Source organism: Capricornis sumatraensis, chromosome 4, assembly GCF_032405125.1.
Source record: "Capricornis sumatraensis isolate serow.1 chromosome 4, serow.2, whole genome shotgun sequence".
Taxonomy (NCBI): Eukaryota; Metazoa; Chordata; class Mammalia; order Artiodactyla; family Bovidae; genus Capricornis; species Capricornis sumatraensis.
In genome coordinates this window covers 131,891,445-131,914,072 of record NC_091072.1, presented here as the reverse complement: position 1 = coordinate 131,914,072, position 22,628 = coordinate 131,891,445, and the positions used below count along the sequence as shown (strand labels likewise).

The following is a 22,628-nucleotide window of genomic DNA, read 5'->3' as shown; positions in this document are numbered from 1 at the left end:
GGCTGGACTGGTTGGATCTCCTTGCAGTCTAAGGGACTCTCAAGAGCCTTCTCCAACACCACAGTTCAAAAGCATCTCTTCTTCTGCGCTCAGCCCTGTTTATAGTCCAACTCTAACATCCATATCGGAGAAGGCAATGGCAACCCACTCCAGTACTCTTGCCTGGAAAATCCCATGGACGGAGGAGCCTGGTAGGCTGCAGTCCATGGGGTCGCAAAGAGTCAGACACGACTGAATGACTTCACTCTCACTTTTCACTTTCATCCACTGGAGAAGGAAATGGCAACCCACTCTAGTGTTCTTGCCTCGAGAATCCCAGGGACAGCAGAGCCTGGTGGGCTGCTGTCTATGGGAACGCACAGAGTTGGACATAACTGAAGCGACTTAGCAGTAGCAGCAGCAGCAACATCCATACATGACCACTTTGCTGAAACTCTTTGAGGAGTTCCAGTTTGGGAGGGTGGGGGCATAAGCAAACTGTTTCCTTGAACGGCCCCGAAATAAAACTTTCTCTATTTCAAACTGCATCGTTTGGGTTTGTTGGGACTCACTGTGTGTCAGGCACACAAACTCACTGTAGGTAACAAGATGTTAGATTTATTGAACATCTCATACTCAATTCCTGGTTAACTTAAGTTTGTTAATGATGTAGTTTCTGACGGAAGGATGCTAAAGATGTAAGGAAGGCTGTCCCTATAAGCCAGAGGTTGACCACACTTCAAAAATTCTCAAAATCAAGGGGAAAGGAAATATGAAGGGCATGCACATTACGAAGGTTGTGGGCAGTGATGCTTAGTGATGGAGCAGAAAGCGGCAGCTGCCACAGAAGAAGCTACACTCTGTATCATGGTGAGACTTTTGTCTTCTCCACTCACAAGGTGAAAGTCCCACCGAAAGCTTTTTCTACAAATACAGGCAGCACATCTTCCTGTTGATGAGCCTTACCCTAGAGCCTGCCTGCCTGCATCCAAGTTTGGCTTAATGTTTCTTCTGTGACTGCTGGCAAGTTACCTAACATCAGTGTCTTCGTCTTTTCATTTGTAATAATGGTACCCACCTTGTATAGTTGTAAGGATTAAATGAGTTATGTCTAGCTAGCACACGATAAATGATTGCTAAGTTATTTTTAATCAACTCAGATTTTCTCAGCAGCACAGCCCAGAAACCCTGGGAGTAATGTTTGCACATCTCTCAATATCACCTAACATGTAACTCTGCAAAAGCTCTTCTATGCTTCTTCTCTTTCCACCCTCATAAATACTTTTACAGTGGCTGGTTACTATTAGTCAGCTTCTGGTTCTTGTCTACCATTCCTCCTTCACTCTCATACACGACTTACTCTTCTAAGACAAAGGTGACGGTATCACAGGTGTTCACAGTGTGTCAAATAATGCTCATTAAATGTGTGTAGCAATTATCCCACAGTAAATCTTCATATAAACAAAGGCTAGTGTGAATCATTTCCCTATCAAAAGAAAAAAGTACAAAGTATGTTTGCTCTTTATTCATAGGCGAAAATGTTTGAGATCTTCATTGAGACAACTCAGGACCCGTCAATATGCCGAAGTCCCTGTTCATCCTTTACTCAAACCACATCATCTATGCTCATACCCCAAGTTCTCTCCACACCATTTTATTTACAACTGATGACCTTCAATATTGCCTGAATTTCTTGTCTCTCTGTACTTTTGTTGGGGACTTTCCAGGTCGCCCAAGTGGTTAAGAACCTGCCTGCCAATGCAGTGCAGGAGACATAAGAGACGTGGGTTTGATCCCTGAGTCGGGAAGATCCCCTGGAGAAGAAAATGGCAACCCACTCCAGTATTCTTGCCTGGATAATCCTATGGACAGAGGAGCCTGGCGGGCTAGTCTGTGGAGTTGCAGAGTCAGACATGACTGAAGCGACTTAGCACACACGTTTGAGGCTGCTCCAGTGCCTCCTCCTCTCCCCTCCTCACAACTTCCCTCCTCTATTATCTACCAAACAAATTATTTTTTACTGTTAATATTTTACTATTAATAATGAAGTGTCTGCAGGTTTATGTCCACTAAGATCCCCCACAAATTCAAGGAAATACTCCAAAAACTAAAGCAGAAGAGAAAAACATTGTAATTCATTTATGCTCAATGAGTCATGAGAATTAGGCATTAAAGCTCTGCACAGAGGCTTGTAACTATGTGTAGAATTGAATCAAATCACTTCTTCAATACTTCAGAGACTTTTAAACTTACCACTGTTGATGTTGTTATTCTGTTTGCTTTGAAATGGAAGTCTCCTGTTTTTCAAACAAGATTGTATGAAGAAAAATTCCATAAAAAGAAAAAGAAATAGAAAAACAAATGAGAAGATGTTTTGAGGTCAAGGCGGGCATCCTTGCACACTGACCTTTTGTGTTAGTTGCTCAGTTGTGTCTGATTCTTCGAGATTCCATGGACTATAGTTCACCAGGCTCCTCTGTCCATGGGATTCTCTGGGCAAAAAAACTGGAGTGGGATGCCATTTCCTTCTCCAACTGACCTCTTGGTCTCTCTCAGTTTTGAAAGTGACCCTGAGACACAGCAAGGAATTTGATACTTCAGAAAACTACTAACCTAATCAAATTCCTTTTTCCCCCCAGGAATGAAGAACCATAAGCATCAAACACCTTTCAGCTAAGAAAATGTGGCAAGTATTTACTGAGTGCCAACCAACCATAAACCAGTTACCATATGATGTGTTGGGGGAAAAAACCCTGACCCCCAGTTCAACGTTTATTCCACTAAAATATGGTGGGAATTAAGACATCTGTTTTGTTTTCAACTATAAATAGTTACTCATAGTTCAACTATGCATAGTTACTCAGTAATGCAGCAGACTGTTAAACCGTTAATCCAATTTAACTGATTAAACTTGAACTAGCAACTGCCTGCTAGTTAACTATTAATTATTAAATTTTAAAAAAATCAGTATTGTCCCATATATAACTATCTCCATTAAAAATGAAAAAGGAGGGAAAATTGGGAGACTGGGATTGACATGGACACATACTCAGTCGCTGCAGTCATGTTCTGCTCTTTGCAACCCTATGGACTATAGCCCACTAGACTCCTCTGTCCATGGGATTTCCTAGGCAACAATACTGGAGTGGGGTTGCCATTTCCTATTCCAGGGGATCTTCCTAACCCAGGGATCGAACCGGCATCTCCCGCAATGGCAGGTGGATTCTTTACTGCTGATCCACTAGGGAAGCCCAGGACCAAGAATAAGCATCTCTAAGAAGCATGGCAGGGTGATTCTGACATACATGGGCCACACTGAAGGAACTGGGGAGGGTGGGAGGGTGAAACAAACAGAGGTAAGGATGTGAGTACAGAATTCAGAGGCTGTAAAATGTGGCTGGTTGGAGGTTCATTGGTGGGGAGCATCCCTGGGAGATGACTAAGGGAGCAAACCTGGGAAAAGGGGCGCTCTGGAGACAACTCCTCCTTTTTTTCCCACAAGTAAGGATGACAGATTTTTTTAAAAATGCAGTTGGGGGAGGTAGGAAGCTCAGAAGCCAGTAACTCTGGGAGAGAATATTCCCCCACTTGATTTCCTCATTTAAAAACATGTTTTTATTAATTTTTTATTGAAGTATAGTCGATTGGCAATGCTTCATTAGTTTCATGTGTACAGCAAACTGAATCAGTTAGACATGTACATGTCTCTATGCTTTTTAAGATTCTTTTCCCATATAGGTTATTACAGAGATAATAACCTATTACTCTCTTCGAAGAGAGTTCTCTGTGCTATGCAATAGGTTCTTATTATTTATCTGTTTATACAGACAAATAATATATTTATCTTATTATTTATCTTTTATACAGGAATGCATGCATGCTCAGTCACGTCTGATTCTCTGTGACCCTTTGGATTGTAGCTCTGCTGGGCTCCTCTGTCCATGGGATTCTCCAGGCAAGAATACTGGAGTGGGCTGCCGTGCCCTCCTCCTCTGTGGGATCTTCCCGACCCACAGATCCTACTGGTGTCTGCCTGTGTCTCCTGTATTGCAGGCGGATTCTTTATTAACTGAGCCACCTGGGAAGCCCTGAAATATACACACTACTATATATAAAAGACGGCTCAGTGAGTAAAGAATCTGCCAGCAATGCAGGAGCTGCAGGAGATGTGGGTTCGATCCTCGGGCTGGGAAAATCCCCTGAAGGACGGCATGGCAACTCACTCCAGAATTGTTGTCTGGGAAATCAGAATCACCCTGCCATGCGTAGCTGAGATGAGTATTCTTGGCCAGACATGACTGAGTGACTGAACTGAACTGAACTGATTCTTGGTCCTGGCTTTGCTGGTGGATCAGAGGTAAAGAATACACCTGCCATTTCGGGAGATGCCGGTTCGATCCCTGGGTTGGGAAGATCCCCTGGAATAGGAAATGGCAACCCCACTCCAGTATTGTTGCCTGGGAAATCCCATGGACAGAGGAGTCTGGTGGGCTACAGTCCATAGGGTCGCAAAAGAGTCAGACACAATGAATCGACTAAATAACAACAATATTCTTGGTCCCACCTCAGCCCTCTTGAATCACTATTTCTGAGTACAGCATGAAAAGTTGAAAGTGCACTCAGGCGTGTCTGACTCTTTTCAAGGCCAGAATTCTGGAGCGGGTACCCTTTTCCTTCTCCAGGGGATCTTCCCAATCCAGGGATCGAACCCAGGCCTCCCGCATTGCAGGCGGCTTCTTTACCAGCTGAGCCACCAGGGAAGCCCATGAAAAGCTGATGCTCTATAAAATTCGCGTGCACAATAAAGATTGCGAGTCACCAGATTCTGCCAACTTTCAAATACAGGCTAAGGTCTTCCTTCCTTAGAACTTCCCCTGACAAATCTCATTTTCTGGGATTGTCATCCACAGTCCTGCCCACTGCCACCAAACAACCTACACCCTGTAACCAATCTAGACGCTAGGCATTTGGTACCAACTGCTATCCTCCATTGTATGAATACAGTCATCTTCCACAAATGAAGAATAAGCCAACCAAGAGTATAAAGCATGTCTTGTAACTCTTAATGTCCTCAGACATTACACACTGACCACAATAAGTACGATGAAAGCATCTGCATACTTAGAGTGGTCTGTATATATAGATGTTTGCATTTGATTGATTGGTTTCAGTTCAGTTTAGTTGCTCAGTCGTGTCCGACTCTTTGCGACTCCATGGACTGCAGCAGGCCAGGTTTCCCTGTCTTTGACCAACTCCCGAGCTTGCTCAAACCCATGTCCATTGAGATGATTGATTTACCTACCCAGAAATGCCAAGAATATAAGCAAATGAAGCAAATCTGTTAACTTTCTCAGACCACTGGTATAAAGGTTAGCAGCTGAGCTATAAAGAGTCTAGCATAGAGAAGTTGCAAAATCACACATCTACAGAATCCAGGTTGGAAGCACAAGCAGAATGGAAGGAAAACAATACGGAGTGCTGAGGACTGGGGTAAACAGAGGACACCTGATCAAACTGAAATGATCAGGAACTGATCCATACTCTGCTGATGGGCACTGGGACCCAGTGCTGCCAGATATACTGATGTTTTTCCTAAGGAAAACTAAAAATCCATATTTTTATATGAAATCTAGTCTTTAATATTGATCATATAGTTCACATGGCTTAAAAAAAAAAAAACAACTGTAAAAGCCAAACAAAATATATTCGAGGGACAGTTTTGGCTTGCTGGTAGCAATTTTTCCTCTAGAACGCAGGGAGGGCCCTAGCAGATTTATATTTATTCAAAGAGTAGGAAGCTAGAGGGGAAGGGCATGGAAACCCACTCCAGCATTCCTGGGTGGAGAATCCAACGGACAGAGGATCGTGGTGGGCTATAGTCCCTGAGGTCGCAGAGTCAGACACGACTGAGCAACTAAGCACAGCACACAGCACAGGAAGCTACAGATGAGAGTAAATCTTAAGTTATTCAGAAATACATAGGAAAAGACATGTGTTAGAGAACGTTTAGCCAAAAAATGAGGAAGACTCTCTTCCCCTTTTCAGGCCCAGAGAAGAAACAGGTCCTTTCAGAAGGCAGTCTGAAGAATTCAGGATATGAAGAGACAACAGATGGAAGGTTTATTGAGAAGTCTCCCTAAGCCTTACTTTAAAATAATATTGTCATATTCAGATATTATCCATTGTGATTTCTCAACCCTTAGTGGCTGAAGCCTCTCATTCCAAAGAGTTGTTTGTTTTCTAACCAAAATGGGATCATCTTATCCCTGCTATTGCAACATGCAAGCTTATTTAACAAGATATGATGGGCCTAACTTATTTAATGGCATGGGCCCATACCATATCTTTATTTAAAGATATGAGCATATCTTATTTAACAAGATATGATGGGCATTATTTTAACGCCAGGATATTATTTGACTGGATAGGTGGCTCATAATTTAACCAATTCCTTACTGTGAGTATTTTAGTGCTAAGTTGCTTCAGTTCAGTTCAGTCACTCAATCGTGTCTGACTCTTTGAAACCCCATGAATTGCAGCACGCCAGGCCTCCCTGTCCATCACCAACTCCCAGAGTTCACCCAGACTCACATCTATTGAGTCAGTGATGCCATCCAGCCATCTCATCCTCTGTCGTCCCCTTCTCCTCCTGCCCCCAATCCCTCCCAGCATCAGAGTCTTTTCCAATGAGTCAACTCTTCGCATGAGATGGCCAAAGTACTGGAGTTTCAGCTTTAGCATCATTCCCTCCAAAGAAATCCCAGGGCTGATCTCCTTCAGAATGGACTGGGTGGATCTCCTTGCAGTCCAAGGGACCCTCAAGAGTCTTCTCCAACACCACAGTTCAAAAGCATCAACTCTTTGGCGCTCAGCTTTCTTCACAACTCTATGGATCATAGCTTGCCAGGCTCCTCTGTCCATGGGATTCTCCAGGCAAGCATACTGGAGTGGGTAGCCATTTCCTCCCACTGGGGTTTTCCCAACCCAGGGATGGAACTGGAGTCTCCGGCGTCTGCTGCACTGGCACTTGGGTTGTTTACAACTAGGGCCACCTGGAAAGTCCCATGAATATTTAAGTGGTTCCTAATTTTTCACTTGTGTTAAATAACACTGCTATAAACATCTTCAGATTGTGGCAAATCCAGGAAGGTGAACGAGGAAGAACAGATGGATCCATTCTTCTTTCTCCTTTTGTATAAACTATCAAGTTGGCTTAATTTTGTGTAAAGCACCAGAAAGACTGTCATCCCTGACCCATTCCACACAGAATCCCTCATGGATTATCATCCCTAACCCATACACACAGAATTTCACATGAGAAATATATATATTGACCTGATACATATAACCTTGAGAACTTGATCAGTTATTTTAAAGTAAATCCTTCCTATATGGAATTACTGGGTTAGATAACAAGCACATATTTAAGGCTTTTGATATACACTGTGAAATTTCTCACCAGAAAAAAACTGTACCAGGTTCACTGACACCAGTGTACCCTGCATTGAAAATAACTTGGGTCATATTAATAGAAGTTAGCAACTGAGCAAGTATTCGTCCATTTTCATAAGAAAAGCACAATGGAAATTTCCTTTAGCTATCTCTCCCAAACATACTAAAGGAGAGACTTTATTGTGTTGTAATCATTCTGTGGCAGTTACTTAATCTGAAGAAAGGCAGTGTAGTTTAAATGGATATATTCCAGGTTTGGCATCAATGGGCCTAAATTCAAATCCAGACTCAGCTTGGAACCAGTTTCTAGCTGGGAGACCTGGGTCACAAGAACATCTCTCAGCCTTAATTTCTACATGTAAAATGGAAATGATAAAACCTTTATCAGATGAAACGTTTAGCAAAAAGCCTAGCACATAGTAAGTTCTCAGCCAGCTACAGCTGTACAGAATATCTACACTTCACTCTGCGTGTGTTAGTTGCACAGTCGTGTCTGACTCTTTGAGACCCCATGGACTATAGCCCGCTAGACTCCTCTGTCCATGGAATTCCCCAGGCAAGAATACTGGAATGGATTGCCAGGCCTTCCTCCAAGAGATCTGCCTGACCCAGGGACTGAACCTAGTTTTCCCACATTGCAGGCAGACACTTTACCCTCTGAGGCACCAATTACAAAAATATAATTAACTCACTCTTTCATAGATTTTACTTAACATATTTGATTTTCATGAATATTTATTAGACATTTTACTTAAAAGGTAACAGTTTTATAAATTTATTTACTTCACTTTCACTTTTCACTTTCATGCATTGGAGAAGGAAATGGCAACCCACTCCAGTATTCTTGCCTGGAGAATCCCAGGGACAGAGGAGCCTAGTGGGCTGCCGTCTATGGGGTCACACAGAGTCAGACACAACTGAAGCGACTTAGCAGCAGCAGCAGAAATAATACATTATTTAAATAAATGTACCTATTGTTTCTAATTTAAAATAAGAACAGTGAATTAAAACAAAAATATGTTCAACATTATTCTTCTTCTAAATAGAAGTACTGCAATTAAGGAACATGAGAGGAGTTATAAGCAACTTACACTCATTGCTTTATTTGCATTTATGCTTATTGTAGAGTCATAATTAGTAAATTGAAACATATTTGAAACTCCATTATGTCTTTTTTCTATTTATTTGGCCATCTTCATTTGCATACACTCCTCACTGCTACCCTGTCTCTCCTGCATTTATGGCAGCCTTTCATGTGCTGTAGGATAGTTCCATGATGTCTTTCATTTCCCAGAGACACACAGATTTCTATTTTCTTTTTTGCACTTACCAATAAGATTCTCAAGTAAATGAAGCTTCATTATTTTGTCAGCAGCAGCTTTGATGGACCATTTGGCTCGCATAACCCTTAACTGACTTAGTGAGAAAAAATGTGCATTGACAGGGTGATTTTCAAGGCTAGAATGATTTCTTTTCAAGTGTACTAAACATAATGCCAACCCCATAGCAGCACTGGCAATAGAAAGTTCGAGGTTGGCCAATTTAAACCTCAGCACTTCTCAAACACATCCTAACTGAAGAAAACTTTGCAGACAGATAGAAGAATAACATACACAGACTGCATATTTATACAAGTAACATAATACATCCATATGATTTGTCAATGATTCTCTAAGTGCCCAGTCATGGAAAGGACTCAAAAGTCACGGAGGATGTAACACAGAAACAAATGACAGAGTCAGAGATTCTCCAACCCACTGTGTGACCTTGAGATTTTTACTGAACCTGAGTCTCAGTTTTCTCTTCTATAAAATGAAACTAAAAGGACCTTCTGAGAGGTATTAAGAGAATTAGATAGGATGATAATTAAAAAACGTGCCGAGTCTGGCACTTCAAAATTACTCAGTAAATATTAGCAATTACTAACCTTAATTAACCACTTCAGTTCAGTTCAGTCGCTCAGTCATGTCCGACTCTTTGGGACCCCATGGACTGCAGCATGCCAGGCCTCCCTGTCCATCACCAACTCCCGGAGTCCACCCAAACCCATGTGCATTGAGTCGGTGATGCCATCCAACCATCTCATCCTCTGTCATCCTCTTCTCCTCCAGCCTTCAATCCTTCCCAGCATCAGGGTCTTTTCAAATGAGTCAGCTCTTCGCATCAGGTGGCCAAAGTATTGGAGTTTCAGCTTTAGCATTAGTTCTTCCAATGAATATTCAGGACTGATTTCCTTCAGGATGTACTGGTCGTAACCAATAGCCACATTGCTTTGATCTCCTCCCTGTTTTCCACCGTTTTCCCAGTGCCCACTTCCCCATATCCACTCTGCCTATCCCCAAAGCTTACATACTCCTGCCTTATTCAGCTTACAACTTCTCTCAACTATCTGCAAGCGTGACTCACCAAGATTCCAGTGGTTTTTACAAACTAAAACATAAAACCCGAGTTTCCTTCAGGCACTCTCTTTTTAAAGACATGACATTATCCATTACATTTTAATGCCACTATTTTTTTTTACTAATATGATAACAGTTTGCCTTTCCTGCACCCAAGGTCTCCTAGTCCTCACTTAATCCACCTCACAGCTGACAAATCCTCACCATGATTTAATTTTCTGGACCTAAACCTTCATGTTCTAAACCTTTCCTTGCCTGTAGTTGTTCCTTAAGGGAAAGGTCAGCAATGAAGTGATAAAATGCCTTAAGAACTTAATGCCTGTCATTGACTTTTAATTTTTGACCTGTTCTATCTTCTTCCTTCTGAATATTATAGAGCATTCCACTACTTTAGCTGCAAGGTCTTTTTCATGAAATGGGATTACAATCTGAAAAAGAAGTCTTAAGAGGATTACTTAATTGATGGTTTTTACTACTTCCCAGAAAAGTCATGAACTTTTCAAGTCAAAAGATGATTTTTCTAACTGCACACTCAACATACTAACTTAGTGTCTATAATCTGGCTGAAATATTTTTCCTTATTAGAGTTCCAAGGGGCTAAAATATTATTACAGTCTCTGGCAAGAGGTTGTTTGGGAGCTATATTGATTGGTTTGTTTCCTAAACATTTTGGCTCTGCAGTGCTACAAAGACTAAAAAATGTTTCCCTCCAGCACCTGAGGCAAGATACCTAAAACAAGCAGGGAAGGAGTATGTTAACTGAAAAGATGGTGGTATTATAAGAGCCGTCATTTCAAAATACAAATCCCACACGTTTGTTTTGCAAGAAAATTGGTGCTGGGATATCTGATGGCTGGAAGATTAAAGAAGAGAGCGTGATGGCCTCAACACGGGGGCCTAGAGCCTGGGGATGCCAGCTCCAGGCAGGGAGGAGACCCAGGGGACACCGACTCTTCTAGCTCCATCACTGTTCCTGCCCTTTAGTTCTGCTTGGGCAGAGGGCAAAGCCTGGCTGAACTGACATCACTGACAGTGATTTTAAATCTTTGGAAAGAGGAGCAATTTCTTCACTGTGGTATCTTGCAAGATTGATTTCACTGCAACACCTGAGACCCTGTATTGATAAATAACCACCTAAGGGCAATAATAGTTGCAGCAACAATAGGGGTTCAATGTCTATTTGGGCTGTTCAACCCTACTTGAGCATCACCACCAGGCTTCTCTTACAGGCTTCAGTCTCAGACAATCATTTAGAGGTTTCCCAAGTGACTGCATCCAATGTGGGGCTTTCCCCCTCTGCTCTGTGATAATGAACTCCAAGTTTCTTACATATAAATATATATGTGCGTGTGTATATATATATGTGTGTGTATATATATGTATATGTGTATATATATATATGCCACACCTAGTTGGGAGGTCTCCCAGGATTACAGTTGGTGATTTTACACAGTAAAATCAAGCTGCTTCATTCCTTCCACTAAATTTACTGAACCTCTATCGCATCCCAAGCTTCAGGGTAATAACTGAGATACTGTAACAGAGAACAAACCTGAAATATATACAACAGCCCTTTCTCAAAGCTCTGCCTCCCAGGCTTGACTTTTAAAGCTATAACACTTTCATTCATATCGAGATAAAAAGTTGCAGAACAGAGAATAACATTTGTCTTCCTGATGTTTACAGGATGTCCTAGAGAATAACATTTGTCTTCTTGTATATTTACCTGACCTGTGGAGACAACTACAAGAACCAAAGGATTCTGCACCAAGAAGTTTGCAAAAACCAGCCATACCTCTTCCCCTTTTAGTACAGAAGCCTGAGTCCGAATTTGAGTAAGATGGATCTTTGGGACACTAGTCTGTCATCTTCTCGGTCTGAGGGTTTTCTGGATAGTCATGATTCCTTGTCCAAACATCTCATCTCTTCACTGACTGACTGGCCTGTTGTGTGGCAAGCAATACGAGCTGAGACTCGGTAACAGAAAGTACTACAGAGCTCCCTATCCTCCCAAATTAAACACTGTCCCTGGGACAGTGAATACTGTCTCAAATGAGAGAGAACCTTGAATCAAACACTTAAAACGACTGAATCTGAAGTGATGAATGAGAGGTATCTGAAGAAAGGTACCTGGAGGAACTGATATTCAAACAGGATCCAAGGGATTAACACGAGTGAACCAGATAAGAGAACATAAGAGCTTTCCAGGGAAAGAGACAGAGTGTCAAAAAGCTGTATAGAAAGAGAGCACATAGTATTTATTAGGGACTGAAAGCAGGCCAAGAACGGTGAAGAGTCAAGGGTGAGAGGGAGCACCGTGCAAACGGATGCCAGAGCCCCGGGCAGGGAAAAGAGTAGGCAGAGCCTTGTGGGCCTAAGAAGTCTGTCTTATCCTGAAATCAGTGGGATAGCTGATCAAGGATTTTAAACAATGGGATGACACAATCTGATCTGCATTCTAAAATAGTAACTCAGGCTGCAATTTGGAAATTGACTGGAGAGGAGGCCAGATTAGATAGAAGAAGGCCAATAAGGGACCATTATAAAATCCTGGGCAAGAGGCCACTGTCACCTGGAACAGCAGGGGAGAGGCAATGGTGGAAAATAAGGAAGAGAGATGTGAAAGACAAAGAGATATCTTCTCGAACATTCAAATGCCCTTCAGCTCTATCCAATAACAATTTCTCAAGAATAATATATTTGAAAACTGGTTTAATAATAGCAAAACAAACTAAAATAAAATGCAGTAATTCCCTTATATACAAACCTTCAAGTTGCAGACTTTCAAAGATGCGAATGTGTGTTTCATCAATGTCAGGCATCAGTGAAACTGCAGTTCGCCTTCTGTCTCCTATTGCTGACTATCCACCAGCTCTACCATCTCCTACCTCCTCTCCCTCCTCCAGTCAGTAACTCTTCTTGCCTGCTCACTCGATGCCAGCCCCCATATGCCTTGGACTGTACTACTGCACTTTTCAAGGTACTGTACTATAAGACTAAAAATGCTTTTATTTTTGTATTTTTATGTATTATTTGGGTGAAAGTATTATAAATCTATTATAGTACTGTACTATATAATAGATTGTTAGTTTAGGTACCTAGGCTAACTTTGTTGGATTTAAAAAATACTGGATTTATGAATGCATCCTTGAAACAAAACTCATTCATATGTAGGGGACTTATTATAACAACTACATGTCCAGCACCAAAACTGTGGCTTAGCTTTAAAACTGTATGATCGTGTTCATCTCAAAACTAGAATGAAACCCTACGTGATCTCGGGCATGCCACATCCCACACAATGTGGATCGTTGTTAACACCCACTCCCTTTCCTCCTCCCAGGATTGCGGCCTTCACAGGACTGATCCTGGGTCCTTCCAGCACAGGCAGCATCTCCTTCCAAAAGAATGAAGCTGCAGTCATATGGTTGCAAAAGCTCTGGAAGAGCAACTCTCTCTCCTATTGTTAATTCAGCTTGTTTTCACTTCCCATCTGCCATGCTACGTGCCAGGCCCTATCTAGATACTGCCCTCAGAAGCTTTCTGGTGTGCAGAAAGCATGTGAACAAATCACTGCTATTCAGTAGTACAGTGACAGAGATATACACAAATTTGGGCAGGGCAGAGGAGGGGGAGAGCAGATTTTTAGTTGACATGGCAGGCAACAGAGATTTTGGAGAGGAAACTGGGATGCTTTAGCTGGATCTTGAAAGGTAAAGAAGAATTATCAGACAATGAAAGAAAGAGTATGCTGGGCAGAGGGAATAAAAAAGCACAACTTTTGAGGGGAAATGCAAGTTACGTGGTAATCACAGAGTACAGCTGATTCCTGAATGTAGGGGGAAGGGTGGTTAGGGAGCCCAATCGTCTGCACAGTCAAAAAAGTTCTCATGTTAACTTATAGTCAGCCCTTCTTATACATGGTTCCTCTGTATTCACGGTTCTGAATCTGAGTTTCAACCCACAGGAGATGAAGCAGTACTTTAGTATTTACCATTGAAAAAAATCGGCATATAAGTGGTCCCGTGCACTTCAAACCCGTGTTGTTTGAGAATCAATTGTATAAAGTGATAAGCAGCAGGGGAAAGAAGGTGGATGGCTATTACTAAACTGATACCATCTTATATTCTCCAAGAGTTCAGATATTGAAGGCCTGTGTGCCACTGAATGAAGTCTGACCTTTATCTATAGGTGGTAATCAGGCAGGATTAACTTGTCTAAGACTGAGTGCCTGCAGTCTAAAAAAGGAAGTGGCCCCTGGTAAAAGCACCATTGAGGCCAGCAGTGGTCTGTCACTGAAGGCCCTCAATCGAGGCCAACAGCAAGGCAGGATCCCAGCCCTCCCATCATGCCAGGGAAGGGGGCAACTCTTACCCATCCCTGAGCCAATTGATAAATCCTTTTCTGGCAAGCTATGTCGTTCACCCATGGGTGCAAGGCTTGTCCTCTGGCTGCTAGTCATGACTACAGAGGGCTCTCCATCAGCCACAAACTCTGAGATGATAAACCAAGACAAAGTCAAGCTCTGCTGTCAGTTCAGTTCATTTCAGTTCAGTTGCTCAGTCGTTTTGCTCAGACTCTTTGCGACCCCATGAACTGCAGCACGCCAGGCCTCCCTGTCCATCACCATCTCCCGGAGTTCACTCTAACTCACATCCATCAAGTCGGAGATGCCATCCAGCCATCTCATCCTCTGTCGTCCTCTTTTCCTCCTGCCCCCAACCCCTCCCAGCATCAGAGTCTTTTCCAATGAGTCAACTCTTCGCATCTGTATCTTAGTACAAAAATACCACAGTTTTTTGATCACATGAGGGGAAGAGTTAGCACTCCTAATTAGATGATTAATACGTCAGCCTAGCTTAAGGGTCCCTCTCCTGGAGTCTTGAACATCTAGAATCTCATCATTTTTAATCATGCAAAGGCAGCAGAGTATCTGCCAGCTGCTACTTGTCCTTCTCCATGAGTCTCCTGCGCTAACCCTGCTCCAGAAGGCTTGGCGAGTGTTCAGTCTGGCCACTTGCTTTTGTTTGCGTGCATGGCAAGCAGAGAGGAGCAGCCTAACCATTTACATTTTGTAACGACAGCCATTAGCATCAGGGTGCACGGCATTGCAGGGAGGCAAGTTCGTTAACAGTGAAACTTGTCAGAAAGTTCTCGAATGAAGCCATGTAACAGATGACAAACCCTGACCTACTGCAGTGGCAGAGAGGTCTTGAAAGAGGGGGTGTAATCAAGAGATATTTACAAAAGGAAACAGCACTGGAAAAGTGGTTGGTACAGAGGATGGACTCAAACATAAGTACAACTCCGGTGACTGAGTGAGTTATGGTATCATTTCCTGCAGCAGGGAATAAAGAGAAGCTGATGGGGAGGGAGGGAATTAAATTTTGAACATGTGGAAGGTAAGGAGTCTCTGGGACATTGAAGGCAGGACCCAAATAAGGGGAGAGAAAGGGTCTCTTTTCACTCACCACCACCTCCCCAGGAGTGAGTCCAGTCCCTAGTACACAACAGAAGTTGCTTAATAAATGCCTGATGAATGAATGTGTCAAGTCTCTATTTTACACAGAATTACCCAAATTTTAGGAAAGCATAGTTTTGCTGGCACAGCGCATATTCATTTTGGTGGCAAGTTCAACACACATGAAAGGGAATTTCTGGGGCAGCAAAGCCTTATTTTAAAATTTAACTCAACTCTGATTATATGTTGTTGATTTTTGATTTGTACTAAATTTTATGGCTCACATAGAAGTACTATAGTTTTTATATTATCAACAAGGACCTACTGGAAAGCACAGGAAACTATACTCAATTCTTTGTAACAAGGGAAAAGAATATGAAAAAAAATACATATGTATATAGATGTATATATATGTACAACTGTGCTATATACCCATAACTAACATGATATTGTAAATCAGCTATACTTCTTTTAAAAAATGACACTTGAACAGGACCAATAGATATCTGTAAATAAATAAGTAAATACAAATAAAATTAAGATTGCTGCTGCTGCTGCTAAGTTGCTTCAGTCGTATCCGACTCTGTGCGACCCCATAGACGGCAGCCCACCAGGCTCCCCCGTCCAGGGGATTCTCCAGGCAAGAACACTGAAGTGGGTTACCATTTCCTTCTCCAGTGCATGAAAGTGAAAAGTGAAAGTGAAGTCGCTCAGTCATGTCCAACCCTCAGCAACCCCATGGACTGCAGCCTTCTAGGCTCCTCCATCCATGGGATTTTCCAGGCAAGAGTACTGGAGTGGGGTGCCATTGCCTTCTCCGAAAATTAAGATTAAGGCTTATTTTATTGGAAAAGAAATACTATACTTTTCCCTGGAGTCCATACATATCACTGGCCTTCAGGTTTGAAGAACTCCAACAATCTCCATCTCACCTGGAAGCACCTGCCAACTGCAGTTACTTCATTTCTTAATGACCTTGTGTGTAACAGTCAACATCTATGTCAGACTTTAACAAGAAAAAAAACAATTTGGAAATGTATATGTTTTACAGTTCCAGAATAACAATACTTTGTGAATGTGCTATCATCTGAATAGTAGATAAGATCCCAAATTGTATTAGATCGGCCTAAAGGTTCATTCGGGTTTTTCTGTAAGATGGTACGGAAAAACCCAAATGAAACTTTTGGCCAACTCATCAGAGTAGACCGAACCCTAAGAAGAGCAAAATTTAAGCAAAATAGTCATATACTTATAAGGAGCTGCTAGCCAGTGCATTAACAGCAGATCGCCCAGAGTAAAAATTCTCGAATTAATTTAATTTGGTATTGTCTTTTTGCTCAGCACCTTTTTATTTTCCTTAGCAAAGAGTTAAAAGTCTGAGTCTCAGCAGACAGGAAAAATAAAATGTAGCAAGAAAAATTTTATGTGTAATAGTTTTCAGAGTATAAAATATTGGTTATCCTCAGAAAGCACTTCTGTTTCCATTATAGTCAGCAAATCTTGATCCACACCCTATCCATCCTAAATTTCACCACACTTAGCCTGTTACCTATCCCGCCAGCCTCCTCTGTCCATGGAATTCTCCACGCAAGAATATTGGAGTGGGGAACCATTTCCTTTTCCGAGGGATCTTCCCCACCAAGGAATCGAACTCAGGTCTCCTGCATTGGAGGCGGATTCTTTACTCTCTGAGTCACCAGGGAAGCCCCATATTTTTCAGACAAACTGCTAATACATTGCCTTGGTTAACAATCTGCCCAGATTCTCTCCTTCACTGAGCATCTGTGTCCTCCACAGAGGTGACCCAAGAGAGGGTAAGAACTTAATATTTTGTCTAGAAAATTCTTCTTTATCAGGCCTAATTCTCAGCCTGAACCCACACTCAGGTCACTGCAGACTTGGCCTGAGCCCTGGGAAATGTGGACCAGCCCTGGCTTCAGGAAAATGATCTGGGAAAGTAGCCACCCAAAGCTGTGGGAACCACCATCAGGTTACCCACGGTCTTCTGCCTCTGGCCTTGTGGTGTGACGCTGGTAACTTGGCTTCTGTCTTATTTTCAAAACACAGTCCCACATTGTTCTTCCAGATTCCTGGTGCCCAGCTCAGACTCAGTTCTAGAAATGTACCTCTGCCTTGTTCTCAAAAACTGTCCCTATTAGGCCAGGATTAGGGATGAAATTAACATCGTTGACTTCAAACACTCCTTGGAAGGACTGATGCTGAAGTCATTTGATGGGAACAGACGACTCATTGGAAAAGTCCCTGATGCTGGAAAGACTGAGGGCAGAAGAAGAGGGCGTCAGAGGATGAGATGGCTGGATGGAATCACGGATGCAATGGACATGAACTTGGGCAAGCTCTGGGAGATGTTGAGGGACAGGGAGACCTGGTGTGCTGGGGTCACAAAGTCCCTGGGGTCGCAAAGAGTCAAACATGACTGAGCGACTGAACAACAGGGATGCATGTGAACCTGCAGCCGTAAGGACAGTGTTTCATGCCCCCATGTTTTCAAATTCATCCACATTAGACTTAGCAAATCTCCACTTCCTGGACATGTGGATCTTCTGGCTGCCAGGGAACTTGAACTTGGCCCTGCAGAGGGCCTCACATGCTCCTTGTCCTTCTTCAGCTTGTGGGGATGGACATTATGACTTGGCCAATGTGGACCCTGGCCACTGTGCCCTAGGGCTTTCCAAAGGCACCACACATACCTGTCTGGAGCCTACCAGCTCCAGCACAGAACAACATCTTATTGATACAGATGACATGATGGCGTGGAGCCACACAAGGATGTGAAAACCACCTTTGCCATAGCTTTTCACCATGTGATTGCCTGACAAATAAGGGAAGCCTCCAGAGCTTCAGAGGAAAGCTACTCATGCTTACCTTACACCATGTGGCCACAGAGTGGCAACTCATCCACTTTTGCCTTCTTCCGCCCCAGGTCAAAGATGTAGACCTTAGCATCTGAGACACCTTGGCAAAAGGGAGACTTTGGGTACAGCTTTTTCTTACAGTACCCATAACACCGTGCAGGGCAGCAGCCCATGGGACACCAGAAACTTCGGTGGTGTGGCAAAGGGAAAGAGCCAGTAATTCTCTACTTTTTGGAGCTGTGGAGCTTCTGGTGGCCAGGAAACTCGAACTTGGCCCCGGAGAGGGCCTCAATCACGTGCTTCTTGCTTTTGCAGCTTGGTGTGGAGGGACATTATGACTTGGCCAAGTCCTAACAATCTCCATGCTGGAAACGTCCATCCTGTTCCCCTGGGTCCCTGCCTGGATTAAAGAATCAGCTCCCAAGTCTCTAGAAGGATGGGACCCTGCTCTCCTCTGGTCTGTACCTCCCTGAAGCTGCCAGTTGCCAAAACGTCTAGCCTAGTGGCTGGAAACTTGAAATCAATGACAGTTGAATCTGGCTCTCTGGATAGAGCTTCACACTAGTGGAACATTATGTTTTTCTTCTTTTTCAAATTGAAGTATAATTGATTTGCAATGTTGTGTTACTTTCAAGTGTACAACAAATTGATGTAGGTATACATAGACATCTATTCTTCCTCAGATTCTTTTCATTACAGGTTATTACAAGATACTGGATATAGTTCCCTGTGCTATACAATAGGTCCTTATTGTTTATCTTTTTATATGTAGAAGTGTGTGTATGTTAATCCAAAACTCTTAATTTAACTTTCCCTCTCCTCCCTTTCCCCTTTGGCAACCATTCGTTTATTTCCTTTTTATTTTATTAAAGTATAGTTGATTTATAATATTAATTTCTACTGTATAGCAAAGTGGTTTGGTTATATATACATTCTTTTTCATTGTGATTTATCACAGATATTGAATATATAGTTCCCTGTGCTATACAGTAAGACCTTGTTTACACATTCTCTATATAATAGTTTGTATCTGCTAAGCCCAAACTCCCACTCTATCCCCTCACCATCCCCCTCCGCCTTGGCAACCACAAGTCTATTTTCTATGTCTGTTTCTGTTTTGTAGATAAGTTTATTTGTATCATCTTTTTAACTCCAGACATATAAATGATATCATATGGTATTTGTCTTTCTTTTGCTTCTTATTATCTCCTGGTTACTGACAACAGTTACCTAGATTGAGAATCTTAATCTACTTAGCTACTACTGGCTGGACCTCCTTTTAGTCTCCATAGCTAAATTCACTTCTCTGTTCTATCCCCTCACTGCCCCTTCTTCACCCTGTCGGGCAAGTCTACCCTGAAGTTCTGACCTGCAGATAAGAAGGTGTGTCAGGCCATGAACAATGACAAGAACATTGCGTCAGCTGCCAAGGGACCTAAAGACTATAGGCCAATTAGCAGAAGAAAGAGAGTAAATTGATTTGAACAGATACAAAACATTAAGATAATGTTCTCCATACTCACTTTGTATCTTTATTCCCTGACCAAATTAATTAAGTCAGAGAAAATTCAGTGTTGATATGCTCTAAGTTAATCAAATGTATCTTTATGCAGTTACTGCTGCTGCTGCTGCTAAGTCGCTTCAGTCGTGTCCGACTCTGTGCGACCCCATAGATGGCAGCCCACCAGGCTCCACCGTCCCTGGGATTCTCCAGGCAAGGACACTGAAGTGGGTTGCCATTTCCTTCTCCAATGCAGGAAAGTGAAAAGTGAAAGTGAAGTCACTCAGTCGTGCCCAGCTCTTAGCAACCCCATGGACTCCAGCCTACCAGGCTCCTCTGTCCACGGGATTTGCCAGGCAAGAGTCCTGGAGTGGGGTGCTATTGCCTTCTCCGTTATGCAGTTAAGAGATCGCTAATAGAGTTAAGAAATGCAAACGAGTACATCAAGAGCATAAAAGAAACTGAGGCTTCCCGGTATGAAAACAAAAGCTCAAAATGAAATCAAAATCAGAAATGCCTCTCTACATCTGGACATTGGCCCGTAAGAAGGACCAAGATAAAGACAACGGCTGAAGAAAAACAAAGCTATACCAGCTTTCTCTGCAGGAAAATATCCTGTCATGTCAACCAAATCTAAGAAGAAAATGTTCTATGGAACATGCAAACCTCCTGAAAAGAGTTATCGCTCCCATCACACCTGCGGATGAGATCTGACTCAGTGGTAACTGGTGCCATGCAGGCTTTTCAATTGTTTCCAGGAAGTCGTATGTCTGAGCCATGACCAGTGTTTGCACTAAATTTTATACACTGCCAAACATTTTAAAAAGGTCCATACCATGGCAAGATAGACCACTCATTACATCTCATTTCCATTTTATTTTCAACCATAGACAACCTGTGATAATTTTATTAGAAAAGAGAAAGTGTTTGTTGCTCAGTCGTGTCCAACTCTTTGCAACTCCCTGGACTGTAGCCCACCAGGCTCCTCTGTCCATGGGATTCTCCAGGCAAGAATACTGGAGTGGGTTGCCATTTCCTCCTCCAGGGGATCGTCCCTACCCAGGGATCCAGCCCAGATCTCCTAGCATTGCAGGCAGAGTCTTTACCATCTGAGATACCAGGGAAGCCCAATTTTCATTAGAGAAAGATCTTAATTTATAATTATTTTTAAGTTTGAAAGACAAACATATCTTTCAGTTTACCTTCAACTACTCTGTGGGGCAACTCATTTTTTTTCCTTTTATGTTTATTTTAATTGGAGCACAATGTTGTGTTAGTTTTTGCTGTACCACAATGTGAATCGGCTATATGTACACATAAATCTCCTCTCTTGAGACCCGCCCCCCCCATCCCACCCCTCTAGGTTATCACAGAGCACCAAGCCAAGCCCTCTGTGCTATACAGCAGGCTCCCACTAGCTATGTCTTACAATGGTAGTGTAGTGTATACATATCAATCCTAATCTTCAATTAGTCCCACCCTCTCCCTTCATTGCGTCCACACATCTGTTCTCTACTCTGTGTCTCTATTCCTGTCCTGCAAATAGGTTCATCAGTACCATTTTTCCAGATTCCACATATATGTGTTGTTGTTTAGTCACTAAGTGATGTCTGACTTTTTTGTGACCCCATGAACTGTATAGCCCATCAGGTTTCTCTGTCCATAGGACTTCTCAGGCAAGAATACTGCAGTCTGTTGCCATTTTCTGCTCCAGGGGATCTTCTCAACCAAGGGATAAAACCCGCATTAACTGCATTGGCAGGCAGATTCTTTAGCACCGAGCCACCAGGGAAACCCCAATATACGTGCTATATTCTATATTTGTTTTTTCTCTTTCTGACTTACTTCATGCTGAATGACAGACTCTAGATTCATCCACAACTCACTTCTAACCTTGTGCTTTCCTCTCCTCTGAGGATAACAGACATGCGGAAACCCTGGGATGACCCACTCTCCTTACCTTCCCAATTATAGAACAGTATGAGGAACAATAGTTAATCCACTGTTTAGACACAGAATCTTAATTCACTAGAAATTAATAATGTTTCTCACACTGCATATTTCTCACGTCACATTTCAGCATATCGTCATTATTATCCAACTATAATGGTACAAATGTCTGACTGCCAGAGTCTGAGGCATTCTCCATCACTTCTTTCTATTTTCCCAAATCCAAGACTCACCAGATTTATCTCCTCACTACTCACCAGCATGGAAAACTGACCCCTTTTCTAGTGCTTCCACTTCCCCATTGGTTCTTTTATTACCAAAATTCCTAAGAAATGCTTACATACCATAAATGCTTAAAAAGACAATAAAAGTAACATCATTATATGTTTGCATCGTGCATTCATTACAAAGTACTTTTACATCCCTATTCTCATTTTAACTTTGTTTCTCATAAGAACACTGAACTATGAACACCAGGTATTATCAATTCCGAGCTGAAAATTCTAAAATTCAGGCTGAAAATAGTTACAACCACTAATGACTTTCCTGAGATGACAAATACCATCATAGAAAGGCCAGGTCTAAAACCCAGATCTTTAGATTCCATTCCCTACATATTTTTTCTCTATCACCGGCATTCAATCAATGATGACAGAATAAATGCCCTGAGGTAGTTAATGGCAGTGGAATCGTGTTCTGGATTCCTATAATAAAGAAGCAATGTAGAGAATAAAGTGCTTCCCTCTGAGAACCTGGACTTCTCTATGACAGATGTGATGTGATTTATAAGGAACAAATATATTTGGTCATTCAGATGACCAAAATATGTTTCTGAAAGATATTTGGTCTTCATCCACAGTTCTTGCCTTACGGCTCCCCAAACCCTCGGAATTTCCTGAGTAATATGAGTGAAGGGAGCATCTTTTATAATATTTGGTCTCTTGTCACCAGTTCCTGGGGGCTTCCCTGGGGGCTCAGAGGATAAAGCATCTGCCTCCAATGCAGGAGAC

The 22,628-nt window shown here is 42.3% G+C and overlaps 1 protein-coding gene and 1 pseudogene across 1 annotated transcript in view; both read right to left on the bottom strand.

Moving 5' to 3' along the window:
* Positions 1 to 22,628, bottom strand: part of ST8SIA1 (ST8 alpha-N-acetyl-neuraminide alpha-2,8-sialyltransferase 1) — a 171,277-nt gene that overhangs the window by 74,551 nt on the left and 74,098 nt on the right. The gene's annotated exons all lie outside the window — the stretch shown is intronic.
* LOC138077984 (large ribosomal subunit protein uL16-like) lies at positions 17,784 to 18,340 on the bottom strand (annotated as a pseudogene).